Genomic DNA, 6,903 nt, shown 5'->3' with positions numbered 1-6,903 from the left:
CGATGTTTCTAACTCTCTATCCCTCTCTCTTCCTCTCTGTAAAAAATCAATAAAATTTATTTTTTAAAGATAAGCTGCATCATGAATTAATACTGAGGCTCTAGTACCCCTTAAGTTCGGGGCTGCAGAGTTTTTACTTAATTTGTTTGATCTGTACCTCTTGTCTGATGCTAAGAATCCTAGTTTTCAGTCCCAGAAATGATGAATTAGAATATTGTATAATTACTTAGCATAATCCCAAATGTCCACTTCAGAGTGTCAGAGTGTCAATCCCAACATCGCTACCAACAGCAGGACTCCTGTGGTGGGTGGGTGTTCTCAGATCCCGCTCTGTTCAGTCCAGTTAGCCCCATTTCCAGTCACCAGATAGTTTCTTTTCTGAGTCGACACCACCAAGTGGATGAATATATGTTTACACTCATTTTTGTGATTTTATTTTCAACTTTCAGAGCCTGCTCTTTTTCTATAAAGTATACAAATGACACAGACTGTTTTAATGGGTTTCTAGGCTAGCCTACAAAAGTATATTTAACCTGCACAGGGTGGGCAACGAGCTGCCCATTATCACGCTCCTTTCACGCGTGAAACCCACTCATAAGCCCAAAATGTGGAAAGATGGGCAGGAACAGCTACCATCAGAAGCTGTTATATTTTATCTCTTAAAAATATTTTTCATTGATTTCAGAGAGGAAAGAAAGACACCAATGATGAAAGAATCATGGATCGGCTGCCTCCTGCATGCCCCACATGGGGGAACGAGCCCACAACCTTGGGCATAAGCCCTGACCGGGAATTGAACTGTGATCACCTGATTCATAGGTTGATGCTCAATCATTGAGCTACACAGACCCGGCAAGCAACCATTTTATTTTAAGCCAGTAGTTGGGATGCAGTTCCTGCCCGACATTGCCCCCCATCCTTCCCCACACACTGACGAAGGCAGGGCATCCTGTGGGGACAGGATACAGCAGCGGGCGTCACCAGTCACTCCCCTGGGGCCCCATCACTGTCCCCTGGCTTTGCCTGCCATGGCTCTAACAGGTCCTACACTTGGGTTTCTCATTTAGCCTTCTTGGTGACAAGCTTTCTAAAAAAGAAGTCAAATCGCATTGTTCCTCCCACGAAAGTTGTCTAGTAGTTCCCCTATCCATTAAGGAAATGTGAATGATTTAACAGAGGAAACCATTCCAGTTCTCCGCCTTCAGTCCCCCGACACACACACACACACACACACCCCAGTAGAGACAGGTGGATTAGCTGTCAAATTCTGCATCCTTCACCTTCTTTTTGGACCTACTGTGTTCTGTCTGCTTGGGATGGGCTTCCTCTTATTTGCCTGATTTTCTCCTATTACCTTCTCGACTCTACCCAAGCATCAAGCATCACGTCCCTCATAAAAGTAAAAGTTTCCCTGGCCTTGACATGGCCTAGATGAGTCACTCATTAAAAATGGGCCAAAGCCGGGACCGGTTTGGCTCAGTGGATAGAGTGTCAGCCTGTGGACTGAAAGGTCCCGGCTTCGATTCTGGTTGAGGGCATGTACCTTGGTTTCGGGCACATCCCCATTCTCTCATCAGTGTTTCTGACTCTCCCTCTCTCTTCCTCTCTCTGAAAAATCAATAAAATATATTTAAAAAATAAAACAAAATAAAATAAAAATGGGTAAAAAAAAAAAAAAAAAAAAAAAAAGTCTATTAGCTTTCTGAGTCTCATCTGAAAAGTGAGGTCCGCACTCCTCAGAAGGCCTTTACCCACCCTGCACTTACCGAGTCTCCAGGCGGCCCTCTGTCCCCGCCACCAAGCGCACTGCGGCCAGGCCCTGCGCTCTCGCCCGGCCGCGAACTGCCGCTTGTTACTTATGTGATGTGCGCTGTAGTGTGTGAATCAGTGACCTGGTCTGCAGAGGATGCTCCTGTGGAAACTCACTTGAATGACTCGATTAAAGCAACAGGCTAGCAATGATTGCTCTGGCATATGTGGGTGAAGTAACAGAGGCTGCAAAAGGAAAACAGATTTAGGAGATTCAGCTCTCCTAATGATTCAGTTCTTGCTTCTTGCTTTCCATCCTCAGTGGCCGATGTTCGTTCGTTCTTCCTTCCTTTCTTTCTTCCTTTCTTCCTTTCTTCCTTTCTTCCTTTCTTCCTTCCTTCCTTCCTTCCTTCCTTCCTTCCTTCCTTCCTTCTTCCCTTCCCTTCCCTTGCCTTCCCTTCCCTTGCCTTCCCTTCCCTTCCCTTCCCTTCCCTTCCCTTCCCTTCCCTTCCCTTCCCTTCCCTTCCCTTCCCTTCCCTTCCCTTCCCTTCCCTTCCCTTCCCTTCCCTTCCTTTCTTTCTTTCAATTCATTATTGTTGAAAGTATTATGTATGTCTCCTTTTCCCCATTGACCTCGCCCTGGCCATTTCCACCTCCAGCACATGCCCTCACCCGCCTAGTGTCTGTGCCATTGCTTACAGTTATAAGCATGCACGGAAGTCCTTTGGTTGGTCTCTTCCCCCCCTCACCCCCCACCCCCCCAATCAGCCTTTCCTCTGAGGTTTGATGGTGTGTTCGATGATTTTCTGTCTCTGGATCTGTTTTTGTTCATTACTGTATGTTGTTCATTAGATTCCACAGATGAGTGAAATCATGTGGTATTTTTCTTTCTCTGACGGGCTTATTTCACTTAGCATAACACTCTCCAGATCCATTCATGCTGTTGCAAATGGTAAGAGTTCCTTCTTTTTTATAGCGGCGTAGTATTCCATGGTGTAGGTATACCACAGTTTTGTCTTTTATCACTCATATACTAATGGGCACTTAGGCTGTTTCCAAATCTTAGCTATTGTAAATTGTGCTGCTATGAAGAGTGGGGTGCATATATCCTTTCTGATTGGTATTTCTGATTTCTTGGAGTGGGATTACTGGGTCAAATGGGAGTTCCATTTTGAGTTTTTTGAGGAAACTCCATACTGCTCTCCACAGTGGCTGCACCAGCGGGTGCCAGATTGAATTCTTACACATCCAGACGAAGCCAGTTCCTGCCAAGTACACCACGCCCTTAAACTGCTCAAGGCCACAGCCCGTTTCTCTTCTTTCTCTGCCCACACCCACACCCCGATTAACGATTAATTTAGGGTGCGGTCTGTCTCACTGTGGAGAGGCGGGATTGACAGGGCAAGCACAGGGAATGTGGGGCACTCGGTAGCAGAGCCCACAGGATCCCCGATGCCTCCATAGTGATTTCAACCTCAGCTTAAGGGCTGGGCCAGTCAAAACCCCAGGAAACCCGACCTGGGCAGAAGGGCTGCCAGCAGGGAGCCGTGGCCGCAGTTATGAGCACACATGTGCTCTCGCTGCAGTCTGACTCCCAGCAACACGCCAGGCGCAGCGGGCTCTCAAAGGCAGTGCGTTCTTTCTTGATTTTTAAAAACGATTTTTTAAAATTTGATTTTGAGACAGAGACAGAGAAACATAGATAGGCTGCCTCCTGCACGCCCCCTGCTGGGGAAGGAGCTCGGAAACTGGCATGTGCTCTGACCAGGAATCCAACCAGCAAACCTGCCAGGGCTGTGTCCCTGTCCTTTGCTGAGACCCTGCTCTCCGGAGGGAAACCGCATTATCGGAGAGCACAGGCCTCCACACCCTCCGTTCCCACTCGCTGGCTTCCCTCCAAGGACCCAGAGGCAGCCGGCGCCCCGCTCTCTAGTTTCCCAAGAGCCTCTCTTTTCAGACATAGCCATCAGCTATATCCCCCTCCTTAAAGATAAGCTTTTAGAATAAAGTAATGATACAAACACTTAGAATTTTATAAAACAGCAAAAGCCAACCCCTCTTCCCCAAGCTGCCCGGGCCTTCCTTCCCCGCGATCCCACACGGACCCTAACGGGTTTGTTTCCTGGCAGCCTGGCTGTGGCCCTGTCCCGTCAGACGCCCCGGATTCTCCAAGTGTGATGAACATTCCAACTAGCAGGTTCTAGGAGACACAGGCGACCCTGCTCCATAGGACTGCAACCTCATCCAGACAAAGACCGAGATTTCCAAATAAGAAGGAATTTCCTTCAATTCCGCAACATGGAACCATGGGCCAGGTTCCCAGTGGGCTGCCTGTGGGATCTGGCATCCGACTGCAAAGCAGGCCTCCCCTCAGTCTCCGCCCAGCCCGCCCGCCTGCCTGCCCTGCGGACTCCAGCCTGCCCCACAGTCCTGTGAACCTGTCTCTCTCCCACCCTTCCTCCCTCCCCATTCTCTGTGCTATAGATTCTGCTTCTCTGGAGAAACCTGACCCCCCAGATCTGCATTTTGCTCTCCTGGTCAGTAACTGTGAGTTGCGGTTCGGTGTGGCTGTGCAATCCAGCTCTCCCACTGAACCCGGATGGGCAGTGATGGAGCCACCTGCGCGTCTGCCTGTCTCTCATCCTTTCTCTCCCACGTCTGCTTTCCAGCCTCACCTCTGAGGCCTGCTGCTCCCGTGGCCCTCTGTGCCTCTGGATTTCACCCTGAACTTGAAGAGCTGGCAGTACCACCCTCCGTGGCTTCTCAGCTGCTTTGGGAATATTGCCAACCAGATCCTCTAACAAAGTATAAAGTCCTTCAAACCCCCCCCACACACACACACACAGGGCCAGCTTTCTGGGTTTCAAACCAAGCCCCCTTTCCTTTGATAGATGACCACACAAATAAGAGTGAATTCTGATGGCAGCCTTCATGAGGACAGCACCTGGACCTGCAGAGGGGAAACTTGCTTTGGGCCTGCACCTGGACTACACCCAGGTCCTCCCTCTAAGGTAGGGGTGTCAAACTCAATCAGAGAAGGGGCCAAAATCTAAAATCCAGCCTAAATCGCGGGCCGAATGGTTTACTGAACAGTCATAAACTGTCATTGTGATGGAAACGCAGCAGAGTGCAGTGATGACAGCGCGGTGCGGGCCACATTGCAAGGCCTGGCGGGACGGGTTTGGCCCGCGGGACTTGTGTTTGACACATGTGCTCTAAGGGGTGGGGTGGGGTGTTGTCAACTTTCTGAGCTGGCTTCCTTGTCTACACCAACGATGAGCAAAACAGCTTTGCAGAATTGCACTGAGCTATCTGAGCCGGTCTCCTTCTCTTTCCCAGGGTCACAGTAAGTATTAACGGAGAAAATGAGTATGGGAGGGCTTTACACTCTGTAAAGCTCTGTCTACATGTTGGCTTTTGTTAGTAATATTTGAATAATCCTATCTAATAAAGAGGGAATATGCTAATTGACCCTCACACCCTCACAAAGATGGAGGCTCCCACAGCCAATAGGAGGGAATATGCTAATTGACGGTCACATCCTCAAAGATGGCAGAACCCACAGCCACAAAATGGTGCCCAGTCCCCTCAGCCCTGCTGGGGTGGCAGGTGTATGGCATGGCTGGAAAGGGGAACAGATGGGACTGGCCCCTCTATGTGCCTGCCTCCAGAGTCCCCCAGTCTCCTCAGTCCCCCACCTGCCCAGGGCCAGCCTGAGGTATAGGCAAACCTCAGGTGGCGGCTGCCCAACTGCCCAGGGCTGCCCCAGGCTCAGGGAACTAGGGCCAGCGAGGCTTGTGCTGCTGGCAGTGGCAGCAGCAGAGGTGTGATGGGAGCGTCGCCTTTCCCGGATCGCCAGGTCACCTCCCGCCCCTGAGGGCTCCCGGACTGTGAGAGGGGGCAGGCCGGGCTGAGGGACCCCCCTCCAGTGCATAAATTTTCATGCACTGGGCCTCTAGTGCTAATAATAAAAGCACAGGTAGTTAAGAACAGCTAGATATTTGGGAGGAGGTTTGTCATTGTATAAGCTATGAATTTCATCAAAGGACATCATGACCACGTTTCTAAACAAATTTCAGGAATCATGATTTGTCAAAAGGCATTTGTGGGGGCAGAGATTTTAACAGGAATTGCACCCCAGGCCTGATTTGAGGTGTGTGGTCTGTACACACACACACACACACACACACACACACACGCTCTGCAGTGCTGGTCCCAGCTCCTCGTTGCTTCATTCCTTTTCCAATGGACACTGACAGCAAAGACAGTGGCTGAGGGGGCCCTGGGTTCTGAGCTTGAGGCTGCGTTTCCACTCCAGGGCCAAGCCCCACAACCTCAGTGGCGCTGAGAGGTCACAGAGTGGCTCAGAGGCTGGAAAAGGGATCAGCGTCATTTCTTTCTGCTCGAACCCTGCAAACCGCCCTAACATTGTGCTGGTGGGACAGGATGGACCCTGGGAACGTGACCTCCCTGCTGAGGAAAGAAACGTTCGGCTGTGTGTCCACACGCCCAGTTTCCGCTCGTGAACGTGCCCACGGGCTCCGGCTCTGACTCCCGGAGGCAGGAGGCGCCAGGGGAGCCCTGGGCGTGAGCCGTGCCTGCCAGGAGGAGCCTTTGCTTGGTGCGTCCCGGGCGGTGCCACAGAGAGCCCTGTGGGGTTTACAAAGCAGATGCACACTGTGCGTCTCCTCGACCGTCCTGCCCTTGGTCTGCACAATAATGGAGGCTTAAGAGTGAAGTAACCCCCAAAGTGATGTTCCTGGCACCCCAACCCTCCGCTTTCTCTGGAGGTAGGGTCAAGGGTGGGATCCCAGGGCAGTGACCTGCAGCGAAGTAGCCAGAAACTCCTGTATTAGCAGGTACTGGTCTGGAAGAAGGAAGTCCACCCTTTCAGAGAGAGACAGTGAGAGAGAGAGAGAGAGAGAGAGAGAGAGAGAGAGAGAGAGAGAGAGAGATTGAGAAAGAGAGAGAGGTAGTCCCAGCTGGTTTTGCTCAGTGGATAGAGCTTCCGCTTGGACCATCAAGGGCACATGCCCAGGTTGGGGGTTTGATCCCCAGTAGGGGGCAAGCAGGAGGCAGCCAATTGGTGACTCCCTCTAATCACTGATGTTTTTATTTTCCTCTACCTTATTCTCTGAAATCAATAAAAATATT

This window comes from Pipistrellus kuhlii, unplaced genomic scaffold, assembly GCF_014108245.1.
Source record: "Pipistrellus kuhlii isolate mPipKuh1 unplaced genomic scaffold, mPipKuh1.p scaffold_m20_p_18, whole genome shotgun sequence".
Lineage (NCBI taxonomy): Eukaryota > Metazoa > Chordata > Mammalia > Chiroptera > Vespertilionidae > Pipistrellus > Pipistrellus kuhlii.
This window is presented reverse-complemented; position numbering follows the sequence as displayed.